The sequence below is a fragment of the Manacus vitellinus genome, unplaced genomic scaffold (genome assembly GCF_001715985.3).
Source record: "Manacus vitellinus isolate BGI_N305 unplaced genomic scaffold, ASM171598v3 scaffold_65_pilon, whole genome shotgun sequence".
Classification (NCBI taxonomy): domain Eukaryota; kingdom Metazoa; phylum Chordata; class Aves; order Passeriformes; family Pipridae; genus Manacus; species Manacus vitellinus.
This window is the reverse complement of record NW_021940724.1, coordinates 1796387-1817943: the sequence shown is the minus strand read 5'-3', so window position 1 is coordinate 1817943 and position 21557 is coordinate 1796387. Positions and strand designations below refer to the sequence as shown.

The following is a 21557-nucleotide window of genomic DNA, read 5'->3' as shown; positions in this document are numbered from 1 at the left end:
TTCTCTTGTGCTTTTACTCTAGACATTGTTAAGCCTCAGGTCTCCATGTAGCCTCTATACTCCTTTGAGTATCTTCTGGAGAGATCAGAGAATCATAAAATAGTTTGGGTTGAAAGGGACCTTGCAGATCATCCAGTTCCAACCCCCTGCCATGGGCAGGGACACCTTCCACTAGACCAGGAGATCTGCTTAGCTGGTAAAATTAGCTGAAATCTCAATTGATTAGGATCTGAAGTAGCTACCAATAAACTACTATCACTAACAGATCTGAAATCTCAACCTCACAGTCTTGAGCTGCCTCTGCAAAACGCCAGGGATCAGGATTTATAATTCCTCATCCCCTCCACTACGGATCCAGCTCCCTCAGCAGCATTTACTGCACAGGCTCAATAAACATTCCATGTGTCATCATGTAGGCAGTCAACAGCTACAGAAGTCTGTCTTAACACGTCAAAAATCCAGGGATTTTCAGCATCCCATCCCTCATACCACGCATGAGAAAATTCAGCGGCAGAGACAGAGAGGAGGAAGATATTTGGAAACTTGGTACGTGCATGTAAATTTAAGATTATGAAAATTGTGGTGCCTTACAGTAGCAGCACTGTTGCACGTGTTACAAATGCTGAATTCTGTCAAACTATTTCCAGTAAATGCATTTTTTTCCCCACCTCAGCACTAGAAATTCCCGATGTATAACATAAATCTTTATATTCTGCACTTTCTAGCTTGAAAAAGGACCAGTTTTACCAGACAGCTTTTAAGAGTGTTTAGACCTTCTCTGGTTCAGAAGCACATTGGATCTCAGGCTAGAAAAACATTTCTTATCCTGATTTTTTTCTTCTTATTTCAGGCAAATATTCCAAAGGCAAAGCTTTTGCCTTCTGCTGCCACTGAATACCAGTTGTTGCACAAGTAAAACACAAAAAGGCTTAAGCTAAGATTTTACACCAGCTACTTTTCTTTTCTTAACTGTTTAGTTTTCAGTAATTGAGTATGTTATGGGTGGGAAATTAAAGCCCAGGGTGATGCAACCACCATCACTGAGTAGGGCAATGGCAACAACAGAAGGAAAACAACTTGCAGTATAGTATGAAAACAATATTAAGGGAGAGTAAAACAATATTAATAACTGAAAAAAACCCACCACAATAAAATGACCTCTTCTGAGGATGATTATTTTTAGTTTCGGGCAGTATCGTTACAAAATACCTAATAAAGTTGACACAAAGAACTTCTAAACCATTTATTAATTACTCGAGGCTATTTTTTCATTTTACTGCTTCACTGCAATTTCCATTAACATACGAAATTATACCAGTTTTTTCCAAAGAGATATTTCCAGTGAAGTCAGTGTGGATTCAACAAGGCCAGGACCATCATATAAATAGAAATCAGAAAATAGTATTTCCATAAGAAACCGCTCAGGTTTATTGGATTAACAGGCACTTACAAGTGACTCATGCTGACACAGCCCATAGTAATCCAATCTATCTGTGATAAGAACAGATTCAAAGGAAATCTTAAATTTAGAAAATCACCTCTGTGAACGCTCACATAGTTGGTTTTATTGTATGAAATCACATTAAGTGTTCTCTCCAAATGGGAGGGCAAATAAACTAAAAGCTAAATTCTTGTAATTTTTTACACCATGAGTGTAGCATGTTCTTAAGAGTAGTAACTGCCACACTGAGCATAATTAGAGCAGGATAATAGAGTCCTGTGTGGAACACAGCAGTTTTCCTGTCCACGGTCCCAGGAGAACATGCTGTGCCAAAAGGAGTGGGAAGAAGAAAAGCCACCAACACACTACAGTTTTCTTGGGGAAATTAAGATAGATTGTTATATCTGTGATGGTATATCAGGCTTTTTTTTTTTTTTCTGCCTTTACATTGGTTTTGGTTTCCATTTGGCATTTCTTGGGGAACTCTGACTTGTCTGCAGGGGATGTTACTAAATCTTAACATACACTGAGGTGTTCTGGCACAGCCAACTGAAGTATCAATGCTTTCCTGAAACCCTGAAGGATGCATTCACAGTTCTCACACCTCCTTTAAAACAGGGCAGCAAGCAGGGAGCTGAGACTGGCATGGAGCTTATTTCTATAAATACTCCTTTTGCAGCAATAAAAGAATTTGTTCTTTGACACAATACCTCTTAATATTGCCATGAATAGAAATGGTCTTTAAAAAGTGTATTATTATATATTAGAGAATCATAGAGTCCTAGAATAGTTTGGGTTGGAAGGGACCTTAAGAATCATCTTATTCCAACCCTCTGTCATGGGCAGGGACACCTTCCACTATCCCAGGTTGCTCCAAGTCCTATTTAACCTGGCCTTGAACCCTTCCAGGAATGGGGTAGCCACAGCTTCTCTGGGCAACCTGTGCCAGGGCCTCACCACCCTCACAGGGAAGGATTTCTTCCTGATATCTAATCTAAATCTGCCTTCTTTTTATATGAAAAGAAAGTTGCCAATATAAGGAAAGGTGACACTGGCCAGAGCGAGGGGTCATGCATTGAGGACCTGGAACTGGACTGTTATCTTTATCACCAATTACTGTAAACCTTTTCATTAAATTCTACTTTCTGTAAGGATATTTGAAAGCCACATATCTTCTGCCATTCCTAAAGCAGAGACACCGCTCCATACTCAAAGAGCTGTAAATCACTGAGCACACAGATGAAAACTCATTTGTAGGAACCAGTTACACACTACTGGGGCCAACAAAAGCTTATCAAATATAGCTTTCAAGGCTGAAGTGACTTATTTAGAGAACTGCTGTGCTGCTCTCACCTGTAGCACCCAGTTTAGTTAGCTCAAAGATAACAGTACACACCAAGCACATCGTAAGCAGGAGGCTTTAATTTTTTATGGACTTCTTCCTTCAGGCACACACACCCCTTCTAAACAAATTCCCATTAATGGCTATGCTACAATCCTAAAAAGCAGTATGTTATAGCCTTGGGCTAACTAGAGTGAGCTATGTTGAAGCTGCAATCACAGTTAAAACTTGGTGTATTACTTTCATCACAATAAAGATACTCCCTCAGAGAGCCTCTTCATAGTGCAATATTTTAAAAAAGCTCACCATATCCTGCACCTCCTGTGAATTTGGTCATGACAGCCTGGGGCCTTGCCCAAGGACACTCAGAATGAAGGCCAAAAATCAACCAGTAGTCAAAAAACATTGATTACATGAAAGATTTTTAATGTACTGCACCCAGGGATGCAGACTTAGCATGAAGGAGTGCAGAGCAGATGAGAATTCAAATGGCAAAGTGCAGAGGGACAAGGCACAATTTGGCCTGTTTGAAAGACAAGCTTAAAAATCCCATTTTCTGTCACAATGAATTGGGTTTTCGAAGTGTGACCTCCCTGCTCTCGTGCATTATTTCAGATTTGTTTTTCGGAGAAATTCCAGCCTCTCCATTACAGTAAAACGCTGTAAAAATTTTCAAATAGCTAGATTTTGTGCTAACCCTAATTCATAATCATTCTGGCCTTGCAACCATGGTGTGAAATTCACTGAGCTCGACAGCTGGGAAGAGGGGGGTGTGAAGAGTGGGGGTGGTGTTGTGGTCTTTTTTTTTCTTTTTTTTTTATTATTATTGCACTTCTGGTGTTCAACCCTTCCACTCTATATGAAATCCATATTCAGAAGTCTGTAAGGATGAAGATGATGCTTTTACTTACAGATATTTGGTCAGATTCTAAAAGCATCTGCACCTTCCTTTGCAATGAATTAATTCATCTCCCTTCAAATTTACTTTGGTGACCAAAATATGTATTTCCAGCCTGCAGCCCTGACTTAGATAAAAAGTTGTGCTGCTCAGAAAATTGGGGGTTTTTTTGGTCCAGAAAAGACTCTCTATAATAATTTTTATCCCTTCAAAACCCTCTAAAAGACACCTACTGAGAAGTGCTTTATAATGAAATCTATAAAGAACATTGCCTGAGCTCACAGCATTGGTACAAAATTAAACCTTAACTCAAGTTCTAGGAAAGAATCAACAGTTTTTCACGTAAACTTGTGGTGAGTTTTCACTGAAGCCCTCAAACCCTACCTACCCATGCCCAAATTCTGTACTTCATTTCCTATCCTAAATCAGTCATAACAGCAAGATGGTTTTGCTCTGTCATTTTAAGATCTCAGTCAAACCCAACACTAAGCACAATTCTGGATGCTGGAACTTGGTTGTGGACTGAAAAAAAAAAAACAAAACCAACACTGATAAAATCTATGAAATTTTGTCTGGTTTTACTACCTAAATGGGCACTGGGCTCAGCACTTCATCAGAAAACACAAGCAGTCATGGATTTATTGGTTCCCATGCTCTTGATACATGCTGGATCATCATCACAAAGTGTGCAAACTCACAATGCATTATTCAGATTGGAAAAGACCACCAAGATCACAGAGTCCAGCATTGCCAAGGCCACCACTAACCCACGTCCACAAGTGCCACATCTACACATCTTTTAAATCCCTCCAGGGATGGTGACTCCACCACTGCCCTGGGCAGCTGTGCCAGTGCTTGACAACCATTTGGCAAATAAATTTTCCCTAATATCCAAACTAAACTCCCCCTCCAGTCCACTTCCTCCTGTCCTATCACTTACTGGGAAAAAAAGACCAACACAACCTACCAACAACTGCTTTATAACACAAGCACATCAGGAAGTCAAAACTCTCGCTTAATTGCTTATGCAACTATCTGTCAACTTTTTATTACTTTTCCCCAATATTCTTCTACTCTTCAGAATAATTTAAAGGTCACTACTCCCCACGCATCCCAAGGACTATGAAAAGCAACACTGGGCTGTTTCATGGATCATCTCCCAAGTTAACACGCTCCAAGGCACACAACGTCACTGTCCTTCTGCCTCCGTAATATCGTCTTTAGGCAGGTACAAGTTGTCTCAGTGAGAAAACATTACCTTGTGAGTGTCCTATTAAAAAAGATTAATCTGTTCAACACCTGATGATTCACTCACCCACATGTTAAAAGTCCACACAAAAATGACTCATTCTGTCCGTAAGAATATTCACCTGGGATACCCAAGTCCCCTCATCTTTTCCAGAGCTGGTAACACCTTTCTTATGCAAAGTAAGTGGATGGCAGGCTTTCCCTTCCCTATTAGAGCATGGGTGACATGAAGGGATTGGGCCCAGGTAATTTTATAAGCAATCTACATAATAATTATAAAAATACTTTAGAGTTGAGTTTGTAGATAACTGAAGAGGAAACAGTAACACTCCATAGCGAGCTGAGGGTCAAAGACAACTGATTTTAAGCCTAAACAAATCAGAAATCACTCACTTTTGAAGGAATTCAGGCTACTCCTCCGTGACTTGGACACTTTCTACCCACAGAAGGGCTCGGAGGGAATTGTACTGAATCATCCTGGTACGAACGGCCAGTGCAGGGCAAAACCATATTAAGGGCTTGGCTGAATGACATCACCCCTCAGCGTCCGTGCAACAAATCAAGCTGAATTCTAGGCTAGAACTTCATGTCCAGTTCTGATACCCACACTGAGAAGAAGCCAAAGTACTGGCAAGGGTTCAGAGGAAGAGCTCAGAAAAGAGTGGGGTCTGGCTGGGACACAGACTCCGTGACGCCAGGCCAAACACGTCCTTTATTAAGGAGATGAGTCCCTGACCTTGTTTTCATAGGTACTTTGTGAATATGACAAATAACAAACAACCCTGCAATCCCTGGAGAGAAAGGCACAGCAAGATATGACAGCTGGAAGCCAAACGAGCTCCAATTTGAAATAACTTGTCCCTTTTTAGCAACAGAGCTGCTAAATATTTACCATTACCTGGTGTTTTAGGACCGAAGAGCTGCTAACAGCTCTCCAAGATGCACTTCTGTGGAAAAATTCTTATCCTCTGCAGAAAGCCAGCCAAGGTTACAGGCCTGGTATACACATGAATCTAAAAATTCCACAGAATCACAGAAGGGTTTGGGATGGAAGGGACCTTAAAGATCATCCAGTTCCCTCCCCCTGCCATGGGCAGGGACACCTTCCACTAGACCACGTTGCTCCAAGTCCTGTCCAACCTGGCCTTGAACACTTCCAGGGATGGGGCAGCCACAGCTTCTCTGGGTAACCTGTACCAGGGCCTCACCACCCTCAGAATAAAGAATTTCTTCCTAATATCCTATCTAAATCTGATCTTTCAGCTTAAAGCCATTCCCCCTTTTCCTAACACTGCTTGCCCTTTATTAAATGCTAGCTGTGGAAACTGAAAACTGCACTGAAGTTAATTTTCATGTTTAATTTTATTGTTACTGCTATGTAATGCTTACTGCTGTGTGGTCCCTCAAGATCAACTGTGTTCTTCTGCCTCGAAAGAAGCATTTTAAAGATGGTTTTCCCCCTTGGTAAACTTACCTGAAAAAATACAAGCATGGAAATTACCTGATTTACTATTTTTTTTGCAACTCATTACTTCAGGAAGTAACACAGAAGATAGAGAAAAGAAAGAGAATCTAAGACCTTAATTCAGGGCAGACATAAATAGTTACTCAGATTGTGTATTATTAGAATATGATGAGAATTTACACAAAAGGACACTAGTTTAGCCAAAAAAGCAATTAACAGAAGTGACCAAGGACATGCCTGCTGCTTTCATGACACAGCTCCCTCTTTCCAGCCCTTCTATCATCCAAACACTTTTTACTGCCATCCCTTCTGCAACTCCTGAACCTGAATTTTTGACTGAAGTTTAGATAGCACGTGGAGGAACCAAAGTGGACAGCACAGCCAGTTCAGTAATCCAGGAAAAGATAAGGCTTTTAGAAGCACATGTTAGACCTCCATGGGTGGCTGTGCCAGCCCACACAGAGCCCATCACTGACACCTTGCTCGGAGCATTCCAAGAGGAAACGGGAACAAAGGGAATGAACTGCCCAACACCAGAAGAAATACTCCAAGGAAGACACAGAAAGTAAAGTATATAAGCTCTGAACTCTTTCTTCTAATTCTGTATTTAAAAAAAAAAAATAAAAAAATAAAATTAGACCGAATAAGGCATAACTGACTCATTTTTAATTCTGAGTCATCCCGAATCTGTGGATTCCTGTGTCAGACTCTCTGTGCCCTGAAGAAGGTAACAGAATATGGCAATTTCTAATCTGCTTAAGAATCAGGAAATTCTCACAGCAGGCAAGAGTAGCAGGCCACCATTTTCCCTTTATACTGAAAAAAAAAAATTTAATCAAGTTCCCTCTATTGAATATAATAAGAGCTCTGAACAGAGTGGGTAAAATAAGGCACGCTGCTTCACAGGAGAAAAGCAGAGAAAGTCCTTCCCTGGTTTGTCCCATTAGAACTTGGAGAAAACAAAAAAAATCTCTTGATAGCAGTAAGAAATCAGGGCAAACTCCTTCACACAGGTGTGTGCAGGGGCCTGTAAAACAGGGGCCTGTAAAACAGCATAAAACCCATGTCCTAAAGAGTACCAGCTCTGCTCCTGATGCCACAAGGCAACAACTCCTCACCTTCTCCTCACGCTTCCATTTTATTCCACTTTAATATTCTCCTAAATCAAAGACACTGTTTTTATGTAATAACTGCCAGTGTGTCGTTTACTCCACGGCACTCGAGTTTTAACTCCTTGTGGATGCAATCCTAGCAAAAGAAATGCATTTCAGGAGCTCGGAATACTAGAATTTCTGGGGAAATTATCACAGAAATATTTAGCACAGTGGTTCTGAATCTATTAATTTTATGAGAAGATTTCAACTGCTCAGCATTTTTCTTAAAATTCTTGTTCCCAGAAATACCAAGTTACATAAGAATCTCAGATGCCAATAATGAAACATTTTCTAGTCTCCAAGGTAGCACAGAAATGCCAGAAATTTGTCTGACATTCCTCCCCCTTCCAAAAAAAAACCCAGAAGGCACGTAAAAAGAACTCAAAGTGTTATAAATAAAAGTCTCATTAGTTATCAATTATTGAAATACTAGTGGCCTATTTGTGCCTGAATACTTGGTCAGGAATGTTGTTAATGGCTTCCAAGAATTCCTGTCAGGTCTTCTCTATCCAGGAAAAGAAAAAGAAGAAAGACCCAAAAAAAACAAAGAAAAAAGAAAAAGTACTACTTTGCATCACAGTTTTCCAGCCTTTTCAAGATTACAAGTACTTGACATTGTTATTAAAATTAATATCTATGGCTTTAATGAAACACATCAGTTTTCTCCTGACATCATGGCACCAACCACTATGGAATCAGCACATGGAATAAAATCAGCAGGAGCACTTCCCCATCAACGACAGCAACAAACAGCTCTGTTAATTTATTGCTCATTATTATTCATTATGACTCTGGCTCAAAACAACTTTCAGAAGAGTAGCTGGGAGACTTTGCATTTTTCTTTAGCAAATATCTACATAAAATATGAAAATGAGGTATCTAAACTATCTGTTCTCAATTAAAGAACATGTTTATACGGTCCACAAATTCTCGTAAAATACACGAGCAGATTAAAAAAGATTAACACACACACTGAGAAGTCTAAATCCTATGTAACACTTAAATATTCACGCCTTAAAAGTTATTGTAAGTGAAGAGCACAAATAAAGGCCACCATGAAACTATGGCTGTAGTTCTGGAAGTTACCAGAGGGCTGGATGTCCAGTGCATTATCTAAGGTTCCTGAGCTGCTCACAAAATTTGCCTTGTGACTATTTGCTATAGGAGAAACACTGGCACCAAGTCACTTGTTACTGTCCCTATATTAGCACAAAAAAACTGGAGAAGTTTTTATCTCTCCCTCTCAAGCCCTTCATCCTCATTTCAGACCCAAAGCCTCCAAAATGTTTTGCACAGGCATGGGGGGAAAACGAACTTTAGGCCTTTTGTAGAGTGAAAAGGGGATCCAAAATGGATCCCTCTGCAGAACTAAAGCCTCAAACTGCAGTTCTGCTCATTTATATTTTAATCCAGTTTGTGTGCTGGTATTACAGCAGCATATGGCAGCGTGTGTTTCAGTTGGAAGAGCTTCAGGGAAGAGAAGCAGCATCATTCTAAAAAACTGCTTATATACCAAATCAAGCTTTTTTTCCAAGTGAGTTACACTGAAGTCTTTAGGACGCTCATCCTCTTCTACCAATTCAAAAACCCCTCCACATCGAGCACCAAGTTTCCTTTGCACAATTATCTTCAGACTGTTCAGCTTTTTATGGCAGAACACCAAGAAATAACAACTATGAAGGAAGCCTAAGTTCTCTGTTTACAACAATGGTGATAAAAAGAATGTAAGATCTTACTACTTGCTGTTTGGAATTCTTCCAGCAACTAAGAGACTCTGGATAAATCTCACCTCACTTCAAAAATCAGATATCCAGAAGAGATTAATTTTAATCCAGTGGGATTAGATGGGATACTACCTTTCACAATGCAAGCTGGGTGAAGCCCTGGATTCCAGGGGAACCAGAGCTCTGGAGATCTGCAGAGGTGGTATTTGCATTACACACATGAAAGGGAGTTACCGTAAACCAGACACATGTTGTACCACTGCCAACACCTCAGCAGAACCTGAAATCCTGCTTCAGCTGTCTAAAATAGACAACACTAGAAACACCACTCCTGAAATAACCTCAGGACCGTGCAGAAGGTGAAAACAGACAACTTGAAGGAAACAAACCCTCTGAATAAACACCAACCTGATCATTCCCTGACTGCTGAGCAGTCCTGCCTCACGCTTAAACCAGCACAGAGGGTTTTTTTCAGGCCTCAGTATCAACAAATGTTTACCACTGATTTCAGGGGTCATTCCCTTGAGAAATGCTCAGCAACTGAAATACAGGTTACTGTATCCCAAGGAAACCGAAACATCTCCCTGAAATTTGTGCCTGAACCCTCATTTCAAACCAGTTGTATCCCAAGTACCCTGCTTAGCCCTCATCTGTGGAGCAGACAACTCCACCAGAGAGTATTCTCCCAAACCACAAGAATTTTGTGTTAATTTTCCTTAATTCTTGGCAGACATTAACTGAAAACACCCCTCATCCTCTCCATCCTGACACCATCCACGAACATTTGTATTCAATCCACGCTTATTTGATGGGAACAAATAAACAGTGAGCTCTCAGCATCCTTCAGTCCTCCAGAAAAATATTGTCTTTCCTCAAATTAACGTAACAACAAGAGATCAGTGAATGCCACAGTTCAAGCAAACACCTGCTCTAAGATTTGGTGGGCAGGAGAGCACTTCAAACCTGCTAAAACCAAGATCAGCTACCACTCAGCTGAAATAAACCCCAGCCCTACATTATGTAATCTACATAGTTTTTAGACCAGTCTGCATTTTTGCAGAGCCAAAAACTGAGGAAGCTACAGACAGAACAAAGGGGAACAGAAAGAGTTCATCAACCTCAGCCCAGAGGCTGCTTACGAGCCTGAGTTTGCAGAGTTACGCAGGACTGTCCACTCACCCACACAAACCTGAGCACTGCAATCTCAGAACATCAAGGGTAAAGCACCACAAAATTTCCAGCGAGTCAGATCAGTCATTTGGATGAACAACCACTAACAACTAATAGGTTAAAAGATCCACTTTAGGGCTGGGGCTGGGTTTTCCTTTTTTTGGTAGCGTATGAGTAAGTCCAGACACAAACTCATCTTAAAAACTCAAAACCAGCTCAACTAATGCTGCCACTGACCACACAGAACTATCAGAAAGCGGTAACACAGAAATTAAATCTGACCTTTAAAGACAGATTCATCTCACTCAAGTTCTTCTGCTGAATATGTTGGGGGTTTTTTTCCTCATTTCACAGAATCACAGAATGGTTTGAGTTGAAAGGGACCTTAGAGTTCATCTCCTTTCAACCTCCCTGCAATGGGCAGGGACATCGTTCACCATCTCAGGTTGCTCCGAGCCCTGTCCAACCAGGCCTTGAACAATTCCAGGGATGGGGTAGCCACAGCTTCTCTGGGCAACCTGTGCCAGGGTTTTACCAATGTCACAGGAAAGATTTTTTTCCTAACATCTAAACTAAATCTACTCTCTGTCAGTTTGAAGCCATTCCCCCTTGTCCTGTCACCACATGCTCTTGTAAATAGTCTCTGAAATGGAATATATACTGCTAAAAATGCAATATCTGATCCCATCTCTAGGTTGCAGACTTTTCACTTATTTATTTACTTTTAAGAGTGAGGGAAAGTAGGCAAAACTACCAATCACCCAAGTCAAACAAAGTTCTTCTTGCAATCAATGTTACCTTTACATTATCTTTACATTTAATTTTAAACTCCACTCTCATTTTATCCTTTTAGGTCACCCACAAAACTACAACTCTTTTTCACCCAAAGAGACTCTGGAAATCTTCTCCTCACTTTTAACCAAGCCACAGTGATCCAGATGCTCCTTCTTAAGCATCACAATGACTGACTAAAACTCTCTACATGTGAAAACATTTACCAGTTCGAACGACTGAAATACCAGGGTGGGATTTAATTCACTCAATCTCAAGTATGTACATGGGTCTATAAGCATTTTGGGTGTCTAGATAATGCAGACAGCAGCTCATCTGACCACACAGAAGTAGTGACAGTAGGATAAACCAAACTGCTAATTCAGCTTCACTGGCTGGGAGAGCATCCACCACTGCGCTTTAGCCTGGTGCTATTTTGGATAGTGCAGAATACTCCATAAGGATGAGAGCCACAAATCCATATGGAGGAATTTTCTGGTAGGATCCACATTACATCATCTGACTGATCTGACTATCTCAAAATACATGGAAGTTCACGAAGAGCAAACCTTCTTCCAACGAAAGCACAGTAAGAAAGACACAAAACCAGGCTGGAAGAGCTTCCCAGTTCCAGCCTGCAGTGGAAGATAAACAACCAATGCCCCATCCCTGGAAGTCTTCAAGGTTTGGTCTAGTGGAAGGTGTCCCTGCCCATGGCAGGGGGTTGAAACAAGATATTTTTAAAGGTCCCTTTCAAAAGGTCCCTTCCAACCCAACTCATTCTACCACAAAGGCAGATGAGAGAGTTATCAGTGCCAAACCTCACCTCTTGAGATTAAGGTGGCCAAACTGTAGAATTTTGGAGACAGATAAATTCTCAGTGTAGTCACTGTGATGTAAAAACTGCGTTTTTAAGATACCATTAATTACCACTTCTTCAAACAACTCTGAAAACCCCCAAGAAAGACTTGCCCCAATCCTGACCTGTGTACAGGATCTTCATGGCTGAAAAGTGGCTGCATTACTGATTACAAATCACTCAAGTTCAGTATTTGAAACGGTAGTTTTCTCTATTTTTAGTTGTGCAACTAAAACAAAAGCCCTGCTTGAGCAGGAGGGTTGGACCAGACAACCTTCATCAGGTCCTTTCTAACCTCAAGCATTCTGTGATTAAGAAACAAGGAAGCTTCTTTAAAGAAAACTAAAAAGAACAGGCAAAAAGGTGAAGGTTTTTAGGGGCTGACAGCTTGCTAAACACCACATATTGCATAAGAACAGAATAAGTGCAACTTAAAAAAAAAATTAAACAATAAATCACATTAAGAAAGTGTGTCCTTCTAAAAGAGAAGTCATACAAGGACACCAGGAAAAAAAAAATAAAAACTTCGACAAAATAAATGCAAAAATCACACTATTTCAGGCTTAAAAAAAGAAATAATATCCAGAACTGATGTGCTAAGAGAAAATTTTATCAAATACAGCAGAAGGATGAAGTTTATCATAAAGTCTTATGAGAAAGAAAATAGGGGACAAAAAGGTAAAAATTCAACAGGACAGAGTCGTGGGGAGGGGAAAAACTCAGAAGTCCTTCTTTGCCACATGAAAACCCAAATGAATTCACTGTTCAGTACATGAAGTTTAGAGAACTTCCAGCACTGCCTACGGAACAGACAAGGACAGAGGATCCTCTCTGGGCAGCTGAGAACTGTCACTGCCAAAGCCTACCAGGAATGACACATCCAGGAGCACATGTACCCAGCCAGACTTCTGAGGAAACCAAAACACTAAAAATACCAACTGATGGACTGCAATATGCAGGTCACAGACATGAGGGCTCTGAGAGTGCTCCAATTAACTGGAAACCGGAATTCCCAGAAATTCACAGAAACTGGGAAAGCTCTTAAAAGAAAATTCAGCTGCAGTGCAGCAAGGAGGGAGGTCTTATTATTGACATGTTCATAAATGACATGCTAAGAACATATCCACTTACACACACACATGTACAAAAGCAGAGTCCTGTACAGATCTGGAGTTAAACCTCTCTTATTTAACTGAACAATAAATTATGCTGAAAGGCCACACTCTGAGGTCACAGGTCTATTAAAGATAAACCAGCAAGTGCACTAAAGCAGTTATCATCAGTCTTTTTGTCCAACTAGTTATTATACAGTGTGACTGGGAGAGAAAACAGAAGATGAAATTCAAGTAGATTAATTCCAAGGCCCTGCATTTTGGGGAAAAAAAAAAAAATCAGGCAACTCCACATAGAAAATGATGGGTTCTAAATTAGTTTTTTTCTGATTAAGGAAGACCTTGAGTTACTGTAGATAACTTTGTGAAAATACAGTTTTCACAGGGGTTGATAACAGGAGCAGTAAAAAAAAAAAAAAAGCAAACAATTTCAGGAGCAATTAGGAAAGGAAAAGAGGGGGTAAGAGGAGCAGCAGTGGGACACTGGGACACTGCAGCATGTTCATATCCAACTCTGCAGAGTTTTGGTCTCCTATTTTAGAAAGGGGGGGTAACACACCAGGGTATGGAACAGTGAAGACGAGACTCAGAGAGCAGCTCCACATGAGGAGGGATGAAATCAAGCAAAATTCCAAAAGAAGGGACTGAAGAGAGATCAGATGCAGAAGCACCACCCAAACAAGAGATGGAGGTATCCCACAAACACCTTTGAAACTTGAAGCCTTTTTCAAAAGGTGAATACACAACCTGTGCACTTCACAGCCCCAGGACACCAGGGACAACAAAGTGTGTTCCCACTGGACAAGTCCACGGAGGCAAACACGGAGCTGTGACACAGCCTGTGGTTCAGGACTCCCTAAACCCAGGTAGCTGGAAGGATGTGTGACTCTGCCATGGGAAGCAGAACTATATTCCTTGTTCCTGGACACTTCCCTAAGCTGCAGCTACAGGCTACCATGAGAAGAATTATTTTATGCTACAGGTCCTTCAGATCTGGCTCAGTTATGCATTAGAAGTTTGCTATGTTAATGTTAGAAAACAAGAACAAGTTAACAGTTCTACTCTGAAGGCAATTTCCTACATTAAATAATCTAAAACCTGTATGTATTTATGATTGTGGAGATTTATTCAATTGCCTAATTTACTTTATTCAACATTATTCTCTACACACTGCCAATGCAGAGAGTGAAAAACCAGCAAGTTCTAACCAAGCTGATTTTGAGACTAAAAACTCATAAGATGAAAAGTGCTGTGAACAAAGCAGGTCTGGCCCTTCTGAATATTAAATATCATCCTCAGTCATCTAAAGACGAGAATTCCTTCCCCTCCCTATCTTTCAAAGGTGAAATTACAAATAATGCAGCCCTGGAACAGGCTGCCCAGGGAAGTGGTGGAGTCAACATCCCTGGAAGTGTTCAAAAAACATGGCTGTGGCACCTGAGGACATGGTTTAGTGGTGAATATGGTGGTGGTGCTGTGCTGATGCAATTGGACTTCGTGATCTTAAAGGTCTTTTCTGACTTCAGTGATTCTGTGAAGAAGGATGACATTATATCTTATACATGAAATTATCCATTCCTACTAAATATTTTACAATTACTCCAGATTTTTAAGTGTACCAACACAACACAGAGATTCTACTACAGATTCAGCTGTGCCACGTGCAGCAGCGGGCAAACCCACTCTCTGCTTTTGGCAGGACTTGGTGCCATTTCAGCTCTTCTCTCCTCGAGGATCTGAGTTGGGATCTGTTCCCAGCACTGTTCAATGAATTCATAAATGACATGGAAAGGGCTCAACAGTGAGATGACAACATCTGTTGATGATAACGAAGATGTTCACAGTAGCAAAAGCAGTAAATGAGTGGGAAAAACTGAAAAAGGACTGTGTGTACATTAGTGACTGGACAATAAAATATACATCAATGAAACTCAGGAGGAATCTCCATGAAATTAAGTATGAAATAGGATGACTGGAGGTGGGGAAAGTGGTTCTACCTCATGCAGAGGTCAGCAGGATCCGAAGTGACTCAACCCTTGGAGCAGGCTGAGCTCCAGAAAACTGTGATTGTCATGGAGAGAGTACGTATGAATTATTTAAGTCACTTCCAGTGCAAGCAGCAGATTTTTTTATGGAGTTCTGGTTCTAAACCAAACAAAAGAATATGGTTCCTCACTGAACAAGCTGCCATGTTAGGTAGGCTGGAGAACCACTGAGTTTTACAGCTCCTAATACTTCTCATTAACGAATTCCAAAAGACAAGTCCAGTAATCATTGTAAAGAAAGAAATCTAGCTCAGTAAATTCCCGTGCTACAGATGCCTGGAGAATGAAGAGTGTGCAGAAGGAGGATCTTACTCTCCTTCTGTTCCTGTGCTCCTCAAAAACCCACCTGTGGCCATGGCTCTAGATGAGTGTACAAGAAGAGTTGCTCTCCTGCTCTTACCTTCACTACCTCTCTGTCAGTCATTTTCTCTGTCACAGGTATAATATCCCAAAGGACTGTTACAGTGTCAGCATCTCTTCCTTGCCTGTTATAAATATCACAACACAGATCACATCATCCAGTTTCACATCACAAAGGGGGAGCTCTAAACAGGCTAATACCAACAACTGTACTGCTAAAAAAACCCCCAAACATTTTATTAGCTATTTCACTGATTTCAAAGAGGGATCAACAGGTCCCTAAAATAACAGTAAAGTTGTCAGACCTTTTTATTCTACTCTTTCTGTGTAATCTGTCAGGGAAAATCCTCTGAACTAAACTGGAAAGGCATATCCAGACTGCACAGCAGCAGCAGCTGGAGGGCAGAGAGGGATCTGGTGACTAAGCATAAGGTCTATCAATCATCTCTCAGATAATTCTATATGCAAAACCATTATCATTGCAATGCAGCTTTGATCCCCACAAACCATTCATCCACCAAAGTGCAGCAAAACAGTTCCCTCCTTCTGAAAGGAAAATCAAGCCTAGACAAAAGGGTCCATTCACTATTTGAGTTCCCTCTTCCACTAACTGGAAGGTGACTTGCTGCTTATTGCTCATTTTCACTATATGCTCCTCTTGCTAAGAAGAGAAACTCCCTTTGAAAAATCCCAACCTGAAAAATTACCTGGATTTCCAAGCAACAAGATCAAAGTCCTGCCTATTCTAGGAAACAGTCCTATCTATTTAACAAAATTAATGGGTATTTTAATGACACACTACCACACTGTAATTGACTCTTGATACAGTTGTTCTGATGGTATAAAAATAAGGGAAAATTTTAACCACAGCATCAAAATAATCTCTAAGAGAATTACCATATCAGCATTTGCCATTTTTTTCCATTCAAAAAGACATCATCAAGTTACTTGAACATGAAGCATAACATAAATCTTCTGCTACAGAAAAAAAGACTACAAAGAAAATTTTACTTTTTCTGGCTGCATATAGCACTGATTTTTTATAGTCAAGGCTACAGAAACAACTTCTATGTTGACACGTATTGAATCACTTTAAGAGATTAAAATTATTGAACAAATCACTATTCCTGAGCTTCTATTCCCCTTTAGTCCTGTAAAACTTCTCAGGGATAAAGATTATTAAAACATAACCTATATACAAAACATCAGAACTCAATTCTGCCTGGTCACTGCAGTTTCTTTCACACAGCCCAGTTGCCTAAATTTAGCCTGGATGTTTTTATTTCTATTACAAACTATGTTAACAAACTCCACGGGCCTCCCCAGCACCCTCCATACTGAACCACAGGCTTGGAGGTGAAGCCTGGAAAAACTGCCAGGGTCAAATGACCGAGTTGGGAAAAGGAGGATGAGTAAGTGGGTTGTACCAGGAATGAAGTGCAACTCTACTTATCATGGGAAGCTCTGGCTGGGAATGAAACATGGAGAAAAAAGCAGAGGTGAGTTTGATATACAAACGCATTTATTTACACATTTAGAAGTTTCTGAAATGTCAGACAAATAGGCTAAACCAGTGGCTCAGGCTGAACTATCCATGGAGGGAGAGAGGTTCTTTTCTACAGGCACCTTTATAGAGGCAGGTCATCCCTGGAATAGGAACCTTCAGGGAGCTGTTCATCCTACCTGCTTCTCACCATCTGCTTCAGCAGAACCTGAACATCTAAGCTTCATGAGAAGACTCTCACCCACAGTATTCAAGGCAAAACAGAAAAATGGAGGTTCTTGTGTGTGTTTAGCATGTTTTGTAGGAGTATCCAAGATGAAACTTCTCTGTGCACACCCTTGGGAATCCTGCAATCCTTTACCCAATTGCTACCCAGCTATTACACGAGGCTTACACAAATACACCCAAAAATGCTCTTTCACAACTATCCAATTCCACCTTTTAGAGTTATTTATGCCTCGTGGAAAGATCTGGATTCACACACACCAACTACCTTTACTGTACTTGCACAGTGTCTCAATTTTGTAGCCTCTCCACTGTGTTTGGTGTGGATGCTTTGCCAGCACACTCCCTTCACATGTGAAAACAGCATTTGTCTCAAAAAACCTCACTTTTCTCAGCTCCACACTGAAAGGAACTAAACAGCCTGAAGAATTACTTCAAAAAGAAAAACAATTTGGCATTTAATATGTAGTGAACAATGAACCAATGAACTGGAAATCAAGTATTAGGGTGGAAAATTGCAGCTGTACTCAGTTGGTACCTGCAAGTATTCACTTCTGAAACTGGGAAACAGCTGTAAAAGGTGTCAGTGGTTACTGGAGAGATTCTGTTTGTATTCCCTCAAATCACAGAGCTGCCACCACACAATTCTTACTTCTTCTTGGACCCACCGTATCTAAAAAACAATGATCCTCTTGTGCTGTGGAAGGGATGGAATGTGAAATCCCATCCACATCCCAACAGAATCCCACAAACATTTTGGCAGGGAAAATTTATTATGTAAAGCCCAGATGGCATCCCAAATATTTCTACTTCAAAATTTAGAACTTTTCTTTTTTTTTTCTTAAAATAAACTATATAAAAGCATCATGCCTAAAATTAACTGTGCAAGAGCATCAGGCAAGGTAACCAGACTTAACTGAGCAGTTATTTGGACTATGGGAAGAATGGGAATGTGGTTTTCTCCATTTAACTCCATTGTCAGAAATGAATAATATTTTTCTATTCAACTACATTTGAATGACTGGCAGAGAAGGAAGATATAATAAGCAGATACATCCAGTAACATATTCTACTTGTAGAAGAACTTTTCCAGTTATCTAAAGCCTAACAGCTTTGCCACCAACTTCTGTAGCAACATTTCAAACTTTCAGAAATGAATTTGCCATTTTTTCTTATTTTTTATTATTCTAATGGGGTTCTTTCACTTAATATTTGTTTTTTTTTCCATAATGCAATTTCAGCTCTGAATCTGGGAAATACGGGCTTCAAAATGGCTTTGGCTGCTGTTTCACCAAAGCAGCTAAACCTGATTATCAGTTCAGTTTAAACATGGATTTAGTCACTGCCCACCCCTTTAGGCTCTGGGATGAAGATCGATCCCTGATTCCGACTGTCATTTTGCAGTGAGCCCACTCCTACATTCCTTTTATATCTATCACTTCACTGAATGCCAAAGAAATCTCAGTGTACTTGGCATGAAGGCTGCACTTCCTATATTTATGCTCCCACTAATGTATGCTCCGTTTTAGTCCTTTACCAGCTTAAAATCATCTGAGGGAAGACGGCACGAAACGCAAAACAGTCCAGGCAACGGTTTTACTTATACAAAATACTGTTCACCCACACTGCTTTCCATCACCACCTTTCTCCTGGATTTTATGTTTAAATACACCCAAAATATGAATGGGGGCAATTTTCTTACAGTCATGTCGTGTTTGTTGCTCCACCTCAGACTTTCAGTACTTCCAGAAAATAAATCAGTGCTTTTTAATTGTACTACCTTAACTTTGCTGGCAGAAGCACATTTGGTTCTTCAAGGCAGATGAAAGTGAAATGCTCTCTCCAGGCAAGAATTCCTTATATCTGGCAGGCTAACACTTCATCCTTTTTAATTATTCCACAGGTGGTTGCCTTGGAAACTGCCAAGTAGCTCTTGGATTTGAGGGATCCAGCATGAGAAAGTAGCAAGCCTCTGTAGCCACGGCATCTGGATCCACGCTGGCTGCAGCAACAGGAATCAGAACAGCCACGAAAAACCTGCAAGAGATGGTTAAAATGAACAGGGATTAATTACATTGCTCAATTCTTCAGATATAAAATACAAAGAATGCTGATAACCCCTTAACAGCAGATACAAACTACGTTTTAGGGAGACACTGGCAGTGGAGCTTCCCAGCACAGCCCTGGATTTCACCTTTGGAGGACAGCGCTGGAATTGTAATGCTGAAGGACCTCACGAGTTCAGCTTTCAGGATCCAGCAAGATGATATTTTCCTCGGCTTCAATAGAGACCTTCCTGAGCATCTGGTCCAACTGCCTGAAATTCAGTGCTATTGTTTAGCTTTGAATAAAAATAGAGCGACTATAAATAGCTCCCACCACGAATGCTGAATCACTGTATTCCGTATCATACAGAAAATTGCTCCCAACTCCATTTAGCTTCTAAAACTAGGAAAATTTTCTTTGCTTAAAACACAATTACAAGCCTAGCAAAGCATCTAATTCTGCTTTCAAGTCGCTGGTCTAGAAGTGCAGAAAATGTTCCTTTCCCTCTCTGATTTCTCGTTATTTCAAAAGCTGATAACTCGCACTTAAATGTACAAATAAAACCGCCACAAAACCAAACCAAAGCAAAACCTAATTACATTTTCTGTCACTGGTCAAGATTAAAAATCTCAATTTTTCAAAAACCTTTTTCTTTTTGTTTACCCATTTTCACTTTTTAACCGAGAAACAGTTCAGCAATACCCCTCAGAAAAATCATTTTCATTCAAACTATCGGTCATGCAAATGGTCACTCCCACACCCAGAGGCCTCCCTATCATTGCTGATATGATTAATATGCCCAAGTTTACAATGATTTCTCAAGACTTCACTCATATGGAAGTACTTGGATTAGTGGTATTAACAAACTGCCTGGCAGGAACCGAAGTAAGACGTGGATTCTCCTTCACCCTTCCATAAAGAGACACCCAAAAGACACAAGAATATGACTGTTAATACTAGAGATGAATTTTACTAGAACAAACTACAGTAATTATGTATTTATTGCACAGAAAAAAACTCAGGTGATGTAACAGAAAGAGTTTATGAATGATCCCCCCAGTGTCCACTCTGCCCTCTCTTTTTTGCCTTCATCAATCACTCGCTTGATTGAAAATTAGGAAACGAAACCATTTTCCTACTCTCCCTTCTTCCCTCCCTCATCGAATTCCACCAAGGACAAAGCACATTTAAAGTATTCCTACACAGGCTGCCTTCCTAGTGGGTTCCATAGGTTTTCCTTCTTTGCTTCCCCCTGCACATCTCCTTCAGTCACGTAATTTTCCCCTTTACAAACAAGGTTTCTGACATGAGCTGACAAAAACAGGCATTTTCTTTCCCTCCTACCCCACCACTTCCAGGAGTGACACCTATTAATCCTCTTTGGATTCAATTTAGGATGAACATGAGCTTTCTGAACCCCTCTGTCCTGCCAGCCCAGGGTACACCTGCCATCCAGCCATCCACCTCCATCCTCTGGGAAAGGCAACTTGCCTCCCTTTCAGCTCATCAGGTTTGGTTTGTTCAGTATCTTTCAGGGATTTTCCCTGCAGAAGTGGTATGCCAAAATACTGTGGAATATCCAGAGCATTTCTCTGTTCCTCCTCTTCACAATTACAGCTATAACCACCACATGCAGGAGAAAACACCTTTTCTGCCCCAGTTCTCCCGAGTGTCTTCGACAGACTGAGTCTCCACAGCCTAAAAACGACCCTTTTATCACAGATGGATCCTTCCTTCGAGGAAAAGCAGATTTTTCATCCCTGCCTCAGGTATCTTAACATTTCAAGCACGTCTCACTCTGCACTCCTGATATGATTTCTTTGCTTCTCACAGGGCAGAGAGAAGAACTCTATGATGTCAACTCAGAGTGTTCATCTATCACTGTTCCAGCCAAAGCTGGTACTTGACCAATTCCCCAAAGTTAGTCCTTTTAACCCACTGAGATGTTTCCAAAACCAGAGCATCCAGTTGTCAACAGGCTCTAACGCCTCCCATTTTCATTTGCCGTATTCTCAGAGCAGTGTCATCCTGAGATCAATTCAAAAGTTCTGTTGCAAGTCTTCTTCTAACCTGATTTAAATCCTACACCGTTCGAAAGGAATGTCTCAACAAGCTGATTTCTGGAGTCTTCACCTATAGTACGTGATGAAACTACTGCATCTTTTCCCTGTCATCTCAGAGTAAGTAAATAAT

At 40.6% G+C, this 21557-nt stretch overlaps 1 long non-coding RNA gene across 3 annotated transcripts in view; it reads right to left on the bottom strand.

Moving 5' to 3' along the window:
- The window catches only part of LOC108641511, an 80731-nt gene extending 61383 nt beyond the window's left edge, over positions 1-19348 (bottom strand). For all 3 annotated transcript variants that reach the window (XR_001922033.1, XR_001922032.2, XR_001922034.2), the window contains exon 1: positions 19099-19348. This is a non-coding gene — a long non-coding RNA (uncharacterized LOC108641511). The remainder of the gene's footprint in view (positions 1-19098) is intronic.
- Positions 19349-21557: the final 2209 nt, after the last annotated feature.